Source organism: Protopterus annectens, chromosome 12.part0 (genome assembly GCF_019279795.1).
Source record: "Protopterus annectens isolate FY-2018-M chromosome 12.part0, PAN1.0, whole genome shotgun sequence".
NCBI classification, from domain to species: Eukaryota; Metazoa; Chordata; order Ceratodontiformes; family Protopteridae; genus Protopterus; species Protopterus annectens.
Window position 1 is genome coordinate 1321540094 of NC_056746.1, and position 21760 is coordinate 1321561853.

Consider the following 21760-nt stretch of genomic DNA (forward strand, 5'->3'; position numbering starts at 1 on the left):
TCCTTGTATATGCATGCATGTGTGTGTTTCTACATGTATGTAATTGTGCTCATGTGTGTTTCTGTGTGTGAATAAAACAAGATGAGTTCCCTTATGTATGGTAGAAAGTGTGCACATGTGTGTTTGTGCGTGTGAATAAAAGAAAATGAGTTCCATTGCATAGGGTAGAATTTATTTTTCATGAACACAGTCAAACATTAAAGTAATAACTCGGTCAAAAATGTGTATACTTTAGAAGGTAAGGTGCCAGTCAATGAGACTCAGTACTTTCAGTTTATCTCACCTGTGTGTGTGTGTGTGTGTGTGTGTGTGTGTGTGTGTGTGTGTGTGTGTGTGTGTGTGTGTGTGCGTGTGTGCGTGTGTGCGTGTGTGTGTGAATGTGAGTGTTTTGTTTGTGAAAGAGGAGTTTTTTCCAAAGATTTATGTGTCTTAGGTAGACCTAATATATTAGGAATCTTAGGGAATTCTACCACAAAGTAATCATATCAATCCTTAGAAATAATGCCAGTCTGTAATAGATGAAACAAATCATTGTTCACATTACTGACAATCTCTCCCACTTGTTTCATGTTCACAAGAGTATAAGCAGTCTCATCTAACAACATATTATTCATAGTTTCCACATATGTACAATAACCTAGCACCACTAGTGCACCTCCTTTGTCTGCAGGTTTTATAAAAACCTCCTCTAAGGCCAGTAGTAAATGGCTCAGGATGGGTTGCAGAAACAATTTCTAAATGGGTAGAAGGACAACTTAAACCTATGGTTAATAAGGCTGTCCACATTTTTCACAGCAATTAACTGAATATATGGAGAGCTTGAATGCAAACTCAAGATTTATTCTTGTGACCATAGATGTAAAGAATCTCTTTACAGTCATTCCTAATGATATAGGGCTAAGGTACATATATTGCTTTAATGAAAGAGTAGCACATATGGACAAAAAATATGTTGAACGTATATGCAGATTGTTGAGTATTGTATTTGAGAACAATGTGTTTGCCTTTGAACAGAAGTTTTACTTACAGTGTTGGGGTATTGCCATGGGCACACCCTGCGCTAACAGCTATGCAAACCTGGTTCTAGCTGAATGGGAGATGAGATATATTTTGACTGAAGAAAATCTGTGGCTGGCACATATGGATTTATATCGCAGATTTGTGGATGATGTCTTTTTTTGTGGAAAGGGGATATACAACAATTGGATGCTTTTGTTAACTATTTAGAGACAACCACCACATTTTTAAGATTTACTGTGCATTCATCAGTAGATTTTATAGATTTTTTGGATATTTTATTAAAAGTGGATGAAGGAGGTAAAATAAGCACTTTGTTATACCATAAGTCATGCTGGAAAAATGCTCTATTGGATAGGAGTAGCATACACCCCCACCATATTTTTAAGAATGCCATGGATAATCAGCTTCTGAGAACTTCCCGACTTTGAAGTAAGCAAAGTGATTTTTCTACATCATATAAATGTAACAGAGAATAATTTGTTAGAATGTGGTTACAAAAGCAGGGAATTTGGGAAGCAGAAGAAAGTTTTAAGTCCATGAGAGATGGGAAAGGTAGACCTCGGTATTCAAAGACTACTGGGGATTCAATTAATAAGGGACAGATAAACATATGTAAGGTCAGGATACCCTTCACTTTTAGTACTAATTTTAAATATATATAAAGAATATAATACAAAATAACTGGAAGATATTACTGTCTGATGACAGGATGAAAAATATAGTAGGTGATGTGCCAAACTTCATCTACAAGAGAAATCGTAACTTAAAGAGTCTGTTATGTTATAGACCAGGACCTGGTGATAGGAATAACCTAGGTAAATTATATAGTGGTAAATCAGGTACATATCAATGTAAAAGATGTAAGGCATGCAGGTATATTAAGACTGATAATGTGTTTGAACATCCTGTTACTAAAATTATATACGTGTTCACACTATGTATGCTGTTCTACTTAAAATGTGATTTATATAGCAACCTGTTCAGAATGCACTTCTTTTTATGTTGGCAAAACCAATAAAATGTTAAAGGAATGTATTTTACAGCATATTGGTGATATACGGAGAAATGTGCAAAGAAGTGCAGTAGCTCAACACATTAATGAATTTCCACAGCATGATTTTAAATTTATGGCTTTGGATATTTACACTCCTGCTACTTACCTAGAGGTGGTGATATAAACAATGCCACAGAAGTTAAAGAAACCCACTGGATAGCTGGTTTGACAGCTGATGTTCCACCAGGCTTAAATGGTTTTATACCTTTAAAACCTATTTTAAAGGCTGAAAATGTTAATTGGTTAAAGGTTTTCATTAATGTAATTGTTTTTTCAAGTGTATTTATATGCAGACTGATTTTATATATTTTTGTATTGATCTGATGAAGGAGGCATCTCCGAAAGCACTTATCTGTTTACTGCTTATTGTTTATTAAATATATGTGCTTTGCCGTGGTTGTCCCATTTTTGTTTCTCAAGTATTTTAATCTGCTTTTATCTACATTGGGACTGATTTTCTCCTTGTTGCTGTTTGCCTACTTTATAATATTACCAGACTGCACAGAAACTCAGCGCTGCCAACTGTAGCTGTGTCAACAGCAAAGCACACTGGCAAAGGAAACAAAAGGTTTGTCACCATAGTGGATTCTAACTTGGCACTTTATAATATTACAAGACTGCACAGAAACTCAGTGCTGCCAGTTGTAGCTGTGTCAACAGCAAAGCACACTGGCAAAGGAATTGAAAAGTTTGTCACCATAGTGGATTCTAACTTGGCTCTTTATAGTATTACCAGACTGCACAGAAACTCAGCGCTGCCAGCTGTAGATGTGCCAACAGCAAAGCACACTGGCAAAGGAATCAAAACGTTTGTCACCATAGTGGATTCTAACTTGGCACTTTATAATATCATCAGACTGCACAGAAACTCAGTACTGCCAGCTGTAGCTGTTTCAACAGCAAAGCACACTGGCAAAGGAATTGAAAGGTTTGTCACCATAGTAGATTCTAACTTGGCACAGATTAAGCAGAAAGGAACAGTCAAGGAAGGGTTATCACCAGAATGAGCTGGCATATTACTCTATTTATTCTTATTGTGCAGCAGAATATCTTTGAAATGACTAAGTCTTAAATTCAATGAGACTGTTAGAAGACTGTTTCTTTAAGAGTCAACACCTAATGTTTACTTTATGTGACATTTGTGTATTGCAAAGTCATTACAGTCAAGTCATAGATTATGAGTAAGTTTAATCCTAGTATTCAGTTATTCTTAATTATGTAGAAACAACTGGATATGTTTTATTCTTGTAATGTATAGGATGGTAATTTTTACCTCAGTGACCATTAGGGGCTTATCATCACCCTTTAAGTGAAGAGCAGTGAAAAACTGTTAACTGGGTAAGGAAAGAGAAAACTGATGCCTACAAGAGTGTAAAATAGTTAATTGACATAGTCATTTATTGCAAAGATTTTGAAACGGCCCTGCTGTGCAAACCCTTAACATTTCAGCTATGGCAGTAGCATTCATAGGCATCAAAGCTAGTTTAGGTTGGTAATTACAACACAATGTTCAAAATCATGAGGGTCATTGGGTAACAGGAGTATTTCAAATGCCATTGTGCTCAGTTGCAGTTGCTTTAGTCTATGGACCTAATGCAGACAGTCCAGCATTTTTTGCTGATATTTTTGGAGAAGTGTTTACAGCCAATAGTGCATCTCCCAAAATCCTCATAAGATGAGATTTTAATATTGCTCCAGACTCTGTATTAGATAGGACCCTCCCTAGAGCAGAAAAGCACATCAAAATCCAAGAGGTAATTCAACAGAGCTGGACACAGGGATGGTTAGTATACACCTGATATTTATTCAGCCCCTGTAATTTATGTTATATAGACATGACACCATACAGGCAATCAACTAGCTGCATCAATTATGTTTTGTCTCACAAGAACTCATGAGCAATATAGTCAAGGCAGGAATTACTAGAGTCCCCCTACAGATCATGAAGCTGTAACAATGGAGCTATTTTGTCTGAATGACAGAAAAAAGACCATGTCTTGGAGGATGGGCACACAAATTTTAAAAGGTCTAGATTTAAAAGATAAGTTATATGAAAGAGTTGTTAACTATCTCTGGGTCAGCCCCCAGGTTCCATGCCACCGATGATATGGTGGGAATATTTTACATTAGAACTAAAAGAGTTTGTAAATGGGCAAAATTCTTACTCTTTTCCAAACTGCACTAAGATTAGCCAGAAGACCAGGTTAGTAAAGCCTGGGAAGCCTATAGAAGATGTAGATTGAAGGATTCTAGTAAGCTCTGTAACAATAGAAAAAAGTACAGTTTTGTACCTACCATAAATGTAGATGTTCGAGGATCTCCATTGCTGCAGTCCTGACATATGGGTATTACGCTGTCCACCATCGGCCCGAATACCAAAGGGCTAGAACCGGCGTCGGTCATCGGCGCTCGAGACTGACATCAGTACGTGCCAGTACAAATGCGCATGACCGACGCCATAACCTCAGTCTTTCTTGCCTCAGACGTCAGAATGCAAAAAACACCACCCAAACCCCAACCTAAAAAGAAAAAGGGGGAAGGAGGGAGGGAAAATTGGACTGCAGCAATGGAGATCCTCGAACATCTACATTTATGGTAGGTACAAAACTGTACTATGTTCTTCGTCTCCCATTGCTGCAGTCCTGACATATGGGTAGAAACCCAGAGCAACGAAAAAAAGGGAGGCTGGTCAACTAAATAGCATTAGGAGCTGCTGACATGCCCTGTAAGATTGCAGTGGCAAACCCAGCCCTAGACCTAGAATAAAGAGGTAAATGATAATGCTTTGTAAAGGTATGTACAGAACTCCAAGTAGCTGCTTCCAGAATGTCTTTAGTAGCTACCCCTCTCAAAACAGCAGTAGAAGTGGCCATAGCCCTAGTAGAATGAGGCCTGATCCCAGCTGGAACATCCTCACCATGATGAGAGTAACAAAAAGCAATACAATGGCTAATCCACTTGGAAATAGTTTGTTTCGAGACAGCTTTCCCTCGTGAAGTCAAAGCAAAAGAAACAAATAATTGTTGAGATCTTCTGAACTCTTTGGTTCTGCTCAAATAATACCTCAACTGCCTATGTACATCCAAAGAATGCAAAACTTTTTCCCCTTCATTTTGGGGGTTAGCATAAAAAGTAGGCAAATGTATAGATTGGTTCAATGCCACATTAGAAATCACTTCAGGCAGAAAAGTAGGATTAGTACGTAAGGAAACTCTGTCATTGTGAAAAATCAGAAAAGGTTCCACTGCCATGAGGGCCTGTAATTCAGATACCCTTCTAGCAGAAGTAATAGCCAACAAAAAAGCAGTCTTCCAAGACAAGAACTGCAATTCAGCCGTAGCTGCAGGTTCAAAAGGAGGCAGAGTCAGCTTTTCCAAAACAAAATTAAGATCCCAGGTAGGAGTAGGAGCCCTCCGTGGGGGTCTGATATTCTTTGCCCCTCTAAGAAACTGTTTAACCAATGGATGTGAAAATAAAGGAGGGTCACAATCATAGTGAGCAGAAATAGCTGCAGCATGCACTTTTACAGAAGAGAAGGACAAACCCTTGTCCAATAAAACAGTCAAATATTGCAATGTACAACTCAAATTAGGCAATTCGACATCAAAGCCTTTAGCTGAACTCCAAAGAAAAAATCTCTTCCATTTACCAGCATAAACTTTTCGAGTACTAGGACGCCTGGCTTCTAAAATAACATCCAAAACTTGTTGAGGAAGCTGAAGGTCCTCCTTCTCTAAAACAGAATGTGCCAGGCTGTCAGGTGCAGGGATTGCACCCTGACATTGAGAAAATGATTGTTTTCCTGAGACAATAAGTGAGGAATCTGTGGCAACGGCCAAGGTGGTACATGAACTAAGCTCCTCAACAGAGGGTACCAATGCTGACGAGGCCAATCCGGTGCTATAAGGATCATGCAAGGTTTTTCCCTCCTGACTTTCAACAGCACCTTTGGAAGAAGAGGCAAAGGAGGAAAAGCATACACGTGAAGGTTGCTCCAACTGAAGGATAGTGCATCTATTTTCCAGGCTTTCGGATGAAATAGCCTTGAGCAAAACAGTGGCAATTGGAAATTCAGAGGAGAAGCAAACAGATCTATGTCCGGAGTTCCCCAAGCCATTGTCAACTGAAGAAATACCTGAGGGTCCAATTTCCATTCGTGAGGATCCACCATCTGTCTGCTCAGAACATCTACTAAAGAATTTTGTGCTCCTGGCAGAAACTGTGCTCGAAGAGTGATGTGCAGATTCAAAGCAGTTTCCCACAACAGCATTGCTTGTCTGCAAAGAGGGTAAGAATGAGTTCCCCCTTGCTTGTTGATGTACCACATGTCAGTCGTGTTGTCTGTTCGAATCAACACCAGTCCTGGTTGAAGTAGGCTCTTGAATCCTTCCAAAGCAAATTGAACTGCCAGCATCTCTTTCATGTTGATATGCAAGTGAAGTAGCTATGGGGCCCAAAGGTCTTGAATCCATTTTCCTCTGAAATGAGCTCCCCAGGCTGACTCCGAGGCGTCTGTCGTTAATATCTGACTTGCCTCTGGTTGGGTCACAGAGAGCCCCTTGTTTAGGTGACATTCCTGAGCCCACCACAGAAATTCTCTCTGAATGCAAGGTAGAATCCGAATGACAGTGTCCAAATCGTGGCAGTGTTGAGTCCAAACGCTCTTGAGATACCATTGTAGCTTCCTCATATGCAGTTTGGCATTGGGAAGTACTAGAATGCAAGATGCCATGAACCCCAAGGCTTGAAGGACTGTCCTTGCAGTCAGCCTGGACATTACTGATAGCTGTTGGAAGTATAGGTGAAGATTCCTTTGTTTGTCCGGGGTAAGAAATGCCATCTGAGCAGCTGTATTCAGTTTCACACCCAGAAAACACATCTCTTGTGAGGGTACTAGACTGGACTTTATTTCGTTCACAGAATACCCTAGGCATCTTAAAACTGTCATTACATACTGCAGATGTTGAAGAAGGTCGTGCTTACCTTGAGCCAGAATCAAACAGTCGTCCAGATAAGGATAAATTTGAATTCCTGCTAGCCTGAGAAAAGCTATTACTGGAGCCAGGACTTTTGTGAATACCCTGGGCGCAGTAGACAAGCCAAAGGGCAATGCAGAGAACTGATAATGCAAATTCCCATTCAAACCTCAGGAATTTCCTGCAACTGGGCCTGATAGGAATGTGAAGATAGGCCTCTTTGAGATCCAGAGTCACCATCCAGTGATCTTTGCCCAGCATAGGTAACAGCTGTTGCAGTGTTAACATCTTGAATTTTGGAATTTCCAGAAAGGTATTTAGAATGGACAAGTCCAGAATTGGCCTCCAAGTATTTCCTTTCTTTGGCACTAAGAAAAGACGGAAATAAAACCCCGTGCCTCTTTCTGCAGAAGGTACTTCCTGTATTGCTTCCAACTGAAGCAGAGAAGAAATTTGAGTCTGCGCTTCCAGTCTTTGCTGACGAGGCACATCTGGCATACCTTTGAAAGGAGGGAATGTGTGAAAATAAAATTTGTAGCCTCGATTTATTATGTCCAATACCCATTTGTCTTGGGTAACCAAATGCCAATTCCTTTTGAAAAATCTCAGTTTTCCTCCTAGAGGGGCTGCCAGCATGGCAGAGTCCGGCAGCTGAAGGTACAGGTCATTGAGTCTGTTTCCGAAAGGACTGACCCCTGCCCTCCCCAGCAGAAGGGGTAGAAGAACTCAAAGACCTAGAAGTAACAGGGCCCTGAGAGGAAGCCCTACCCCTACCTCGCCTCGACCTGCCCCTAGACTGATAATCCGAAGAGGGGAAAGACCAACCCTTAGCAGGCCAATTCCTACTGAACTTAGGGGGCTGAACCTGTAAAAAATCCTTAACTGTCTGCATAGACTTAGCTTTTTCCTCCACTTTTTCAAAACTGATTCTACTGGAGGACCAAAAAGAACATCAGATTGTAGAGGAGCATCCATAATACGAGCCTTAACATGCTCTGACAAGGTCTGATCTTTAAGCCAAGCATGCCTACGAATAACTGAACTAGTAGCAGCCACCTTGGAAGAAGCCTGTAAAGCATCAAAACCACACTGCAAAGAATGCTTACCAACTTGGTCTGAAGCATGCACTAAATCCTGAAGCTCCTGACATTCAATACCTTCAGCTAAAGCATCTACTTTACATTTCAATTGGCCCAGCAAATAATTTTGATACCGGAGCATATGAAACTGACAATTCAAAGCTCTCATAGCCAAAGTGGAAGAGGTATACAGTTTTTTACCCCACCTATCCAGGGCCCTAGCATCCTTGTCCAGAGGAACTGGATTTCTAACCACAGAAGCCCTAACCCCTTTGGGGCCTTGAGTAATAGTTTCTGGATCAGCCCTAGGACTCTTATACAAGTACTTGTGAGCTTCCGGAACCCTGTAGTATCTATCTGGTTTAACCGGGGCAGGAGGCAGAGAATCTGGGTTAAGGGCAGCCTCAGAAAACACATCCTGAACAACATCCAGTACAGGGGGAATAGCCAAGGGCCTATGCTGAGGCAAAGACAAGAATTCCCTTAGTCTTTTACGAGAATCAGAATAATCCTGGCCCTCCCAATTGAAATGTTCCCTCATGGAATGCAAAGTCTCAGAGAAAGAAAAATCTTCTGGAGGGGCAGAGGAGTAGAGTCCTCAGCCTCCGAATCAGAATAAGGAGGGAAATCCTGAAGTTCTTCTACAGAGGAATCTGACTCATTGGAAGACTGAACCAAACCCTCCAACTCTGTCTCTACCCTGGGCCTCTTCGCAGGGGGGGGCATAGAACCCCTAATTAAAGTAATCAAATCTTCAGCCATCTTTAACATATGCTTTCTGGGAGCTGGACCCTGGGGACTAGCACCAGCAGGGGCAGACTTAGACTTAGAATGGGCTCTGCTCTGAGAAGGAGGAGGCCTAACTACCCTATGAGGGGAGGGAACCACTGACATTAGAGAAGCACCCTCAGCCTGGCCTAACATAGGAGAAGCCACTTCCTGCAGTAACAAAGGCTCCCCTTGAGACTCAGGTAAACCTTCAGAAGGAGCCGCAGAAGTAGCCAGTGGTACAACAGAACCGGCGTCCGGAATGGACGCCTCATCCTGTTTGGACCGCAAAGACTTTTCTTTGCGTTTCTTAGAAGAACCAGTCGTCGGAGAATCCGACGGCATGTTATAATTACAACGTTTACCAAACACCAGCCTAGCACAGTCCAACCGACGTTTAATAGTACGCTTGTTAAAAGTAGCACAAAAGCGACACCCAACAACGTCGTGCTCAGGCCCTAAACAAGGAATGCAGAGTGAATGGAAATCCCTATGAGGAATCTGTTTCCCACAAGAAATAGTTATTAACTTTTTCTGACATCTGTCAATACTGAGGCAAGAAAAAGACAAAAGTGTCCCCAATGGGGTACTTAGCCCAACTTGGTCTCCGGTCTGAAACTCGAAAACCGACAATTCCAGAACGCCAAACGGCACTTGCAAATGCTGCTTCTGCTTAGGACCATGCGGCAAGAAAGACTGAGGTTATGGCGTCGGTCATGCGCATTTGTACTGGCACGTACTGATGTCAGTCTCGAGCGCCGATGACCGACGCTGGTTCTAGCCCTTTGGTATTCGGGCCGATGGTGGACAGCGGAATACCCATATGTCAGGACTGCAGCAATGGGAGATGAAGAACATCCAAGAAATCTCTTAATAGAGCATGTAAGGAGCGAGTAACCCTTTATCTAGAAAGGGCTTCTTTTCATTCACGGTAAAACGTGAAAAAGTCGGGAGTTCTCCTGACATATAGGCCGAGATGGAGGAGGCAGAATGTGTTCATTACAGATTTCCTATCTCTCTAAAAAAAGTCTTCTCAACTAAAGATATAAATGTGGAATTTTATGAGTATTATGAAACTTTATATTCACAACTCAAGATCAAGAGGCCAGCAGCAGGATAGCCACCATCTTTCTGCATGGTCTAGCATGGAGTACAATCACAACAAAAAAAGCCAATGATTTGAAAATAAAATAATCAGAAACCAAGATGTTGAGTGGGCTATATCCCATTTTCCCCAAGGGAGAGGTCCTGGCCCAGATGACCTTAATATGGAACTGTATAAGCTGTTAAGGAAAGTTCTTTTTCCTGGTCTGGTGGAAGTTTTTACAAAGCACCATACCCTAGGTTGTATAAATTCCTCCTCTCAAACTTCAGTCATTACAGTGCTTCCCAAACCTGGGAAGGATCCAGCCTATGTGGGTAACTATAGGCTTTCTTCCTTGCGGAATGTAGATGTCAAATTATATGCCAAGATATTGGCAAAAAAGATTAAACCATGCATCCTCAATCTGATCTTTCTAATCCAAGCAGGATTCCTGCCCTGCAAAAGCTGTGTGTATCACCTGAGAACACTGTAATTATACACGTAGGGCTTGTTGAACTCCCCTGAGGCAGTAATAGCTGTCCAAACTGACTTTAGAAAGGCATCTGGATCTATTAGCTGGGATTACCACTGAGAAGTGCTTAGATTGGTAGGTTTTTCTATGGAGATGATTAGGGCAATACAAGCACTTTACTTTGAACCTCACATGATGGTACTGACTAGTGCGGTATTGTTATCAGCATTTCATTTGCAGAATACCTGTTCCTACTGGAAGTGGAGCCTTTGTCCACATTGCTAGAGACATATTACATTTGCATGGGTGAGAAGTATTTGGGATGGAAGCCAAGATGTTGCTTTTCATGGATGACTGCATGGTTCTGTCACAGGACCCTAGCCAAGACCTACCCATGATGGATAGGCTCTTAGGATCCTTTGCCAGGTGCACTGGCCTCATACTGAAGTGGAATAAAACCACGATCTTTCCATCCAATCCTGCAACTGAGGCATGGAAGTTAGGCAGTCTGACCGTCCCCTTTAAAATGGGCCTCCTCTGGAGCTACCTACTAAGACATTCAGATACATATTAATTACAGTAGCATGGTGCATAAAAATCTGCAACCTATTTGGGATAAAGTTTATGTCAAGGTGCATCAATGGAGACAGCTCCACTTGTATCCCATGGAAGAATAGCTGCAGGAAAAATGTTGGCAGTACCACAAATGTTTTACAAATTTAGACATATACTTATCTTCCCTAGTCAACCACTGGCACATAAGATATCAGTGTTGCTCAATCGAGACATATGGGAAGGGAAAAGGTGCAACGTTCCAAAAGTGGTAGCTGCAGCCCAGATTGACCTGGGCCTGGGGATTCCTAACTGGGGTTGTTATGAAAAGGTCCTTACACTGTGCACAAATAGTTTCCTTTGAGGACAATGAGCTTCCCAGAGTGGCTATAACTGAAGGTAAGATTAAATTCACAAACAACATGGGCTCTAAGATGATTACAAATAACTTTCCCAGGAAAATTGCTGTCTAGCCATCAATCATGGGGACCTTCCAAACACTGAAAGACTTATACATATCCACCCCCCCTCCATCCAGATATGAGCACAGCAGTCCCCATATACTCACTTCAGATTGTGTATAACTGTCCTATACACTTTCATAGCTGGACACAAAAAGGGATAACACATCTAAGAGATGTCACCAATACCTTAGATGGTCACAGAGATATAACTAGCTTCCCAGTCCTGTAAAACCAGTGGTGGCTAGAACCTGTGGATGTTTGCTCATATATACACCTTAAGTATGCATTGCTTAGCTCCAGATTAAAGGATTTGTTAAGTTGCAATTTCATGCCTGTATCATCTAAGCAAATAGAAGTTTCTGTAGGGAGAATGTCTGTAAGATTAGGCAGTGCTTTTTTTTTCTACCAGTTACTACTTAGAGAGCCCAGACGATTTCCAGGGACAGGGGAATAACCTACCTTACAATGCATTCTGAATACAGTGGTAAGACTCATAAACTATCTTTATTTTGAGAAATGATCCTGTTCCTCCAGATGAGATATTGGTCTCAAACGTTGGTGTATGCAAGTAGCCAGCATAGTCAGAGAATATATTGCCAGCAAGTGGAAGAATCTGGGAGATCTCTCATAGGTAGATTTAAGCAAATGGTTAGTTAAGGCAGAGAGAAGTCATCTGGCCGTTCACCTCACATCAGAGCTTCTACACTGTGAGACAGCATCTATTTCCATCCCAATCAGTATCAGTCATTTATGACTCATTCTAACTACTGCACAACCAACTTCCTTTTCTCATGAGCCTAACACACTATGCTGTCATAAGTTATTACCATGTGCTTTTTGCAATGTGTATTACATACCAGTTTTACAGTTTTTCTCTTCCTCTTTGTCCGTAGTTGCAGCCAAGTTTTTCAAGTGGTTTACATTTATTAGTTACTGTTTAATAAAGTTTGTCTATGAAAAAAAAAACAAAACAAAAAAAAAACAGATAAAGTGGAATATTGAGGATAAGGAAACTATTATGTGTTGTTACTATTATGCAAGCTGCCCAGAATTTCCAGGTAGAAAAAATTAAGAAATATTAAGAGAGAAAAATAGAGCAAAGAAAAATACTTGTAAAACAAGGACTGTTAAAAGATTCAAATACAAATTTGTATTCTTTAATACAACATACTCATAAAAAACATTACATAGACAAAGTGACTTTGGACCACCTGGAAAAAGAAGCAAAAGAGAGAGTGTAACACAATAAAGAACAAAACCCAGAATTTTTGAAAGGTATTAAGAAGAAACATGGGCACTGGGAAAAAACTTTTAGTATGATGGAATATTTATGTAAAGGAGAAAGCTAAATGACTGAACAGAAATAAGAAGCGACAGATATCAATCCATCCATCTGCTATCCCTTTTTCCCATTTTTTTTTTTTTTTGCGCATAAGGTTAGGGTGTCACTTCAACAATGATACTCATCTAGAACCAAGTTTCACACCACTAGCTCCAAACATATTTAAAGAGAAATACAGACATGGAGCATTTCACAATACAAAAAAATAAGAAAACAACGGGGGGATGTAAAAAAAAGATCAGTGAGGTAGAAGTTAAACAAATAGAAACTGATATTATGAATCATCTTCAAATTGAAGAATTTAATGTGGGGGAATCAAACATAAGCAGCATCGCAGGATGATGTAATTATGGGACCCCAAATTAAGGAACAAAAGGTGGAGCGAGAGCCACCTGAAGAAGATTTGCAAAATGATGATGCTCTGGATCCTTCTTTAGGAGACTTTTAAGACAATCCAGTCAAAATTGCACAGCAAGAGAAGGAACAGGAAACAGTGGCAACTCTGACACAGGTAATGTTGCAGGGTGATGGGTCATTGGGTTCCAATAAGAAGGTGCAGCAGAGGAAGCAGGATGCATCTGAATAGGATATGTCACTGGAAGATTTTCCAGAACTTTCTATAGATTGCTCACAGTAAACAGAGAGCAAACAATGCTTTCAATGCAGAAGAAAATGATTTAAGGGAAAACCTGTTTGATTTAATAAAAATAGATATGCTAAGACAGATGAAATAGATTAATGAACATAAATAAGACCTAACGTGAAAAAATTGGTAAAACAGAAGAGCACTGTAATCATGTGATAGAACAGAAAAAATGCAATATATTACTGTGCAGAAAAACTAATACTGGATAAAATATAACCATAAAAACATTGGGTGACAAAGAAAAGGGAGGAAACAATTAAAATGCCATCATAGAAACATCAAATAGAGAAAACTGTAAAGCAATTAAGACAAGACGTATCTCAGGTAGAAGAATGTATAACAGGGAAGAGATCATTAAAAATACTTAGAAAGAAAGACATGAGAAAAGCAATGCACAATATCAAAACAGACCAAGATTTATTATATACTATTCATAGGTTCATAGGTTCAAAGCTAGGTATTACACTATCTGCCCAAGGGCATTTATAAGCCTAGCGAGAGTGTGCCGGCTTTCACCGCCCCATTGATTAATTAACTGATCTTCTGTCAAGCAGAGCCAATGAAGTGATTCCAGGGGTGTATTTTCTGTTACCCATCAACTCGTCAAGGTTTCTCTTGAAGAGTGTTAGTGAGGGGCTCTGACTGATGTAATTTGGAATTTTGTTCCAAAGCATGGGGGAGTCTCTGTGACAGGAATCTATCCCTCTAGCATGTTCTGTTTATTGCTGTGGCGAGGTTTAGCTCACTAGAGTGCGTGGCTCATAGTGACTTGGATTTCTTTAGGTGGAGCATGTCCATCAATTTTGAGTTGGACATGGTTTTGTAAGTCAGGCAGAGATCACCTCTGAGTAAGCGATATGCCACTGAGTACAGCCGGAGTTTTTTCAGTCAGGCTGCAAAGGACATCTATTTGAGGCCAGTAATCCTCTTCATGAGGTACTTTTGTGGTCTTTCCAGCTGTTGGAAGTGTCTTGTAAGGTACATCCCAAATGGGGCATTGTACTCTATGATGGGTCTAATGAGTGATGGGTAGAGGGGTTTTCTAGATGTGAACCCTTTAGTAATTAGATGGGCCACATAGAAGGATTTTGTAACTACTTTGGCAATATGATTGGCAAAGGAGAGATTACTATCTACCTGGGTCCCCAGATCTCTTATTACCTCTTCTGTATTAAGGGGGCTGCCACCTATGTGGTAATTTGTGGGTGTTTTGTTTTTCCCAAACGGGACAACTATGCATTTTTTGGCATTTAGCTTGAGGCCATGACTTTGACACCAGGTGTCCATCTCAGTAAGGCCCTTTTGGAGAATGTCCGTGTCAGCTGGAGAGTCAATTATGGCTCCCAGTTTGCAGTCATCGGCAAACTTGGTTAGCCATAGTCCTCCTGTGTTTGCCTGTACTTCTGAGAAATATATGCCAAACAGTAGGGGTCTCAGGACCGATCCTTGCAGGACACCACTTGTGACTGGTTTAGAGTCGGACCTGGAGCCCGCTATTCTTAACGTGTGAGTTCTGTCTGTAAGCCATTTGGCAGTCCATCTCATGATGTAGGGGTTTTATGCTCAGGCTGGTGAGTTTTTCTGTAATACTCGAGTGGGGAATGGTGTCGAAAGCCTTGGCAAGGTCAAGGTAGACTGTGTGAACAACCTTTCCCTCGTCTATGGCCTTGGTGACTATCTCGAAGAAGTCAACCAGGTTTAGTAGGCATGATCTGCCCTTAATAAAGCCGAACTGGGTCGGGTCAAGTGTTTGGAGGTTCCCAAATGTCTTTGAGTTCCATGATGATGCACTCCATAGCCTTGCAGACCAGGCTAGTCAGGCTTATGGGGTGACAGTTACCAGTGTCAGTTGTGGCCCCTCCTTTGTGGAGAGGAATAACCGCTGCTGTGCAACATTCTATGGGCATGTAGCCTGTGGAGAGGCTGAGGTTGAACAGCGTGTTTAGGTCGGAGGTTAGTTTGTTCTGTAGTTCATGCAAGATGCAGCCTGGGACACCATCTAGTCCCATTGATGCTGTGTTTTTGGCTTATGAAAGGAATGTTTTCACCTGTGCGTCTGTGATGTTTGGGACACTACACTTTTCCGGTATTGTTGTGGGCCCTTTTGGAGGTGAGAGGGTGATGAAGTTTGCACTGAATCTACCTGCTAGGATGTTGGCAATATCAGTAGGTTCAGTATATTTTGTGCTATTTTGCACTAGTTCAGTGCATATCTGCAAGTTGCCACTTAGATTCTTAACATAGATAAAGAAGGCTTTGTGGTTATCTTTTGAATCCTTGGCTATTTTTCTTTCAAAGTTAGCCTTGGATGATTTCATGAGGGACTTTAGTTTCTTACTGATACTGATCAGGGATGTGTTTCCCTCTTGGGATTTGCTTTTTTTCTGAACTAGTTTCCTCCTTCTATTGTATAGCCTGTTTCTTGCAGGGGTCCACCAAACTGGTTTCCTTCTCTTAAAGGAGTGAGTCTTGGTTTTGCTAGGGATAGCATGATCCATGCATCCTTGTAGGTGCTTATAGAGTGCATTTGTAATGGTTTCTGCATCTTGGGCAGCATTATCCTTTAGCGTGGGGCTGTGAAACTTTCCACCTCTGTCTTAATTAAGGTGAAGTTTGCTTTAGAAAAGTTTTTTACTGTGGTTTCCTTAGTTGGGGGTGGTGGTGGGGTGTGGACATCCAGAGTGATTAGTTTATGGTCTGATCTAACCAGTGACAGGTTGACCTCCGGTGTGGAACACCTGAGCCCATGTTGGTGATGACCAGGTCCAATATGTTTTCAACTCTGGTAGGGGAGTTTATCAGCTGATCCAGGGTATTTGAGGTGATGAATTCCAGGAAATGCTGGGCCTGGGAATTTGTACTCGAGTGGTTTTCCCAGTGAATGGTAGGGTAATTGAAATCACCCAATATCAGGGTGTTTGGTAGGACCTTCATGTTTTCCAGTGTCTCCAGAAAGGTGGAGTGGTCCTGGGTCATGGAGGGTGATCTGTAGCAGGCCACAATTTGCATTGCAGTTTTGCCCAATGTTAGTTGCACATGGATGATCTCAGAGGTATCATGCTGCACCACTAACCTGGAGGTGTAGGTATCCTTGATAAATATGGATACACCCCCTCCTTTTATGTTTTGGTTCATGTTCTGTGGCTGAAATGTGTGGTAGAAGTTGTAGCCCAGTAGTGCTGTGGTGCTCTCTGTAGCCTTGAACCAGGTTTCACTTACTGCACAGATGTCAACGTTCTCCACACTGAGGAGTGCTTTGAGCGCATGCATTTTGAGATTTAAATTCCTGGTGTTGAGTATCCCTCAGTTTTTTGTTAATTGTGCTGTTTACAGAGGTGGGTTTGACTTTTGAGCCTTGCATAAAAAAGGCACTATGGGGGCAGCAAGAGCCTTGGCCAGTATTCAAAAGCCCAGGGGTGACAGGTGCAAGCCGTCTCTTCCAAAGCAATGTGGCTTGTCGAGCATGACATCCCAGGCTGACAGACACTGGATCCCCTTTGAATGACACCAGAAGCTTAGCCAATTGTTGAAATTGATCATTTTTCTTTATACTGAGGTATCATTCTTGGTGAGGGCAGGATGCTACTCAGGGTCAGGGTCATACTAGCCTGGGCTACATGATCAGAGAGCTCTTCCATGTCTATTTTCATGTAGTCCAGGGAGGTACATCTCAGGTCATTCACACCAACATGAACAATGACAGAGTCATATTTGTACTTGTTCTGGAGTGACCTGAGTGCTTTTGTTATGTGGAGGATTCTGGCTCCCGACAGGTACCTAACAGTAACCTTCTGCTTGTCCAGCCTAGTGAGTTGGATGTCAGTGTGCCTGACTATAGAGTCAGCTATTACTAATGTGTTAGATATGTTATTTCGCCTTAAGGGCTGTGATTGTGTGGCACACTGATTTTGTGTTTTATGTGTTGTCTGGTTTGTGACTGGAAGTGCAGATTGTTTGGGTGTCTGCTTTGGAGGTCTCTGATGCTTTTGCAGATTTTTATTTAGAGTATGATTTTGTGTATTTATGTGTATTTTTTGCCAGTGCTGTTTTAGTAGGTCTGTGTGTGGCTGGAGTTGTGGTGCAAATGTTAACCTTCTCCTCTTGACTGTCTGTTCCAGTCTTGGGTGGAGACAGCTTAGCTTCCAGTTTGGCCGTATAATTGCATCTCTCGCAGATGTTAGTCTTTTGTGGTAGGAGAGGGTTATCTGTGTACATGAGGCAGTTGTAACATTGCTTCAGGATACCCAGATTCACCAGCTGGACTGGAGAGTTCACCTGAAGTTGCCCTTTGGTCATGCCTGAATAGTAGGGTGAGCTGCTTAGTCACTTGTTTGGTGAGGGGTGAATAAAGAGCCTTGCTCTGCCGGGAATCACTGTCAGGGTATATTAGTGTTTGCTATTAGGTATGGGCAAGTGCTGGATGTAAGATGCTTTTTTGAGTGCTTAGGTTGAGAGTTACACTAGTTTCAAGGGAAAAACTGAAGAGGAGACTTAGTGGAGCCGGGAATAATTTAATCATAGCTAACCAGCACTGCCCAGTGTGCAAAACCATGCAAATGTGTTTTTTATAGTAGGGAAATGAAAGAGATAGAAGTTAGCCCAAAATGGCCAATAAACTACTAAATTCAGGGCTAGCACCACTCCACCAGGGAGAGATAGGTTGCTCAAAGCTCCCCTCTCTCACAGGGGAACAGACAAACTTCCTTCTATCCAAGTAAGGTATGGGCAGCTCAGAAACTAGTATCACAGCCCTGAATTCAGCACTAGCCTGAAACTGGACTATACTAGCTTAGAAAGGCGGGAAACAAGGATTTTTTTTGTTTTTTTTGAAAAGATAAGAAATTGAAAATAAGAAAAATTGCCAGTAAGAAATTGAAAATATCAATAAAGTTAGAGAAACTGTAGAAGGCATGCAGCTTAATATAAAGAAAAAGTATAAAACAAGCAATTCAGTGATGAAACAAACATATTTTATAATGAACTGGGAAGCAAATCAAAAGAAATAGTAACACCACCAAAAAAGAAGAAATAGTCACATGTTTGAGAAGTATTTATGAAGACTCTGATAAATGTAACAAAGACGCTGAATGAAAACAATTTTAAGTAACTGTAAGGCGGTCTAATGAAGAGGATATCAAAACAGATGAAGTGACAGCCAGAAGCAGTGAGACAAAATTAAGAAAAGCTACAAACTGCAAAACACAGACCCAGACACAGTTCCTAGGTTCTGACTACAAGCATTAATATCTTTACATAAAAATGTTTCCTTTATTAAGAATTACTTACATACAAGCCATAAATAGACCCCATCCTAGTTTGCAACACAAAAGATTATACTCATACGTAAGTGGGAAACTGCAAGCCAACTAAAAACTACAGACCAGCAACTTGCCTTCTGGCAATATGCATATTACATCCTGGAATTGATTCATAGAGAATTTATATTCATTTAGAAAAAAAAACTCAGTTATAGCAATAGAATGAAAGGGGAACAAAAGCAAGTTGTGTGGAAAAAGTATCATTTGTTGCTAAATATAATCATAATGGAGAATTGTAAAAAGAGTAAGAATTTAAGTATGGCATGGATAGATTACAAAAAGGCAGCATCCCATTTTTGTGGATGAAGGAGTGCTTACAGATGTATAAGTTACATCCTACATTGATCAAATACATAACTATGACAATAAAACAGAGGCAAACGTCTATGCAGATCAGTCATGACAAAGGGCAAATTACTATCTCAGGGATAAAATTGCAAGGGGTTATATTCCAGGGTGATTCTTTATCATCACTGCTGTTTTATATTGTCTTATCCCATTAAGCTGTTTACTTATCAGAAAAGGCTATGGTTATAATTTGTCTCCCAGAATATATTTATTTACATTTGTTAACCGGGTAGAGTCCAGCTGCGCAAGTAACTCATTTTTAGTGGAGATCTGGGGAGATAAGCTCCGTAACAATAGCACAAAAAGATTACAAACATTTTTAAAAGATTTACAAACAATAAATAAAAAGTTTGACAGTTGCCAACAATCACAATTCACAAAAAGGTGAATGTAAAACAGAAAACATTACATTTCTTAAGCCTTATTACAGGCAGTAATAGGAAACTCATTAGATATATAACTAAAAACCATTGTGGTATTTTTATTTGGTAGAAGTAAAACAAGAAGACAGCAGAATAGAAAACATTTGATTGAAGGCATGAGAAACTAGCCAGGAGTAGTACAGGAGCATAGCCATTGTTCAGTAAGGTTTTCCTTTAGGAGGTTTTTGAAGCTATGATGATTTGTGTTTTTTAAGATATTCTGGGGTAATAGGTTTAACTGTTTGGCTACTTTGAAGGAGAAGACAGAGTCACCAAAGTAATTATGGGACTTTGTAGCCTTGATTATAAGTTTATCGGATGATCTAAGGGTCCTGGGGTTGGTATTTAGTTGCACTAGGTTGGAGAGTGCAGGGCAGTTTTCGGGTTTATGGATAATTGAATGGGCAGTGGTGAGCTGATTGACCAATAACAGATTGGGAAATTCAAGCCAGTGTAGTTTTTGCAGAGCAAGGCAGTGATGGGTCCTGTTGGGTGAATTAGAAGCAAATTTTACTATTTTGTTATAGCAGGAATGAAGTAGATGTAAATCAGACTTGCACAGGTTAGTGAAAAGTTGAGAACAGCAGAGAAGACTAGATAGGAAGTGGGATCTGACTGTGGCTGGTCTGACATTTTGAGTAAGATAAGGTTTGGCCCTATATAGAGCACCAAGTTTGATGTGAATAGATCTTTGTTTAAAGAGTTCTCATGTCCTTTTTGCGAATGATTTAAACCTGTATAGTTCATCAGATGAGTAGTTGAAAGCACAACTGCAAATAGTTACAACTTTCTCTGATGATATAAGAATGACATTCGTTCTTGATAAATGTGCAAAATCAACATTTAAAGCAGGAAAGCTGCAGCACTAAGAAAATATCAACATGGTGCAGGAATGTAATATAAAAACAGGCGGGCATGTATAAGTATTTGGGAACAGATAAAGATCAACAATGAAACATGAACAAATGCAGATAAAGATCACTAAGGAATATTTCAGATAACTAAAACTGATATTTTAAGCTGACTTGACATCGAGGGGTAAAGTCAGTTCTATAAATCAATTTGCTGTTCCTATTCTGACTTACGGTTTTGTGGTGATCCACTGGTCCTAAAAAGTATTGGGTCCACTGGGCATGAAAGCAAGAAAAATGCTTCATGCTTATCAAAAGGTATATAACACAAATCAATGTATATCGAGATTATATATTCCTTGATCTGAAGGAGTCAAGGACCTCCTCAAAACTGATTACATATTTAGATCTGCAGTCATGGAATTGCATACATACAGTATCTGTTGAACTCATCAGATACAATCATAGTGAAAGTTTAAAAACATGACGTGAAGAAGTTTTGTATGACATCTTTGCTTAGTTTCTCAGAAGCATTTTGCTGTCAAGTGGGAATAGAAATAAAACCAGAAGTACACAAAAAAACAGACAGCATGTTCCAAAAATGAAAGAACGGATTGAAGAAGGATCAGATGACAAAAAAGAAAAAAAGTAAAGAAATGAAAAGAAAAGTAGAAAAGCCTTTAATAATAGTGGCAAGTAAAGAGATCTCCTGGATCAACATCATGTTGACCAACATCTGATGGAGGAATGGTTAAGGACAGGAGAATTGAAACCAAAAGATGAAAGGCTCTTAATGGTAGCCCAGGATAGTGGACTAAGTCCACACTGGTTTACAAAATCCATTGAAAATGTGTGAGAAACAGAGAAATACAGGTTCATTAAAAATAATTGGAAACGGTTGAACATCTTGTTGCTAGGTGAGATACATTCATGGTATAGGGCCTATATACTGAAAGGTCCAATAATGTGGCAAAACGGTTGCATTGGGGATTGTGCAAACAGTACAAAACAGAAGTAGCTGAAAAGCATCGGCAACATTACCCACAAAGCATTACAGAGAATAATGAAGTGCACATCACATGGGATGACCTGTCACTAACAGGTCAAAAACAGACATGTGAAAACCAGGTATAGTCGTCCATGAAAAGAAGACAAAAGTAGCATTAATCATTGCAATTGTCAGTCCTAGTGATGATAGTGAAATAAGTGCAGAGAGGCACAAAGTCATAAAATATCAGGATTTGCAGGCAGAAAGCAAAGATATTTATAAGAAAGATTCAGCGAAAGTTCAAGCAGCAGTAGAAGCAGTAAGAATAATAAAAAGAATTTACAGTTGCACTTAGATACGCTACTGATACATGTAA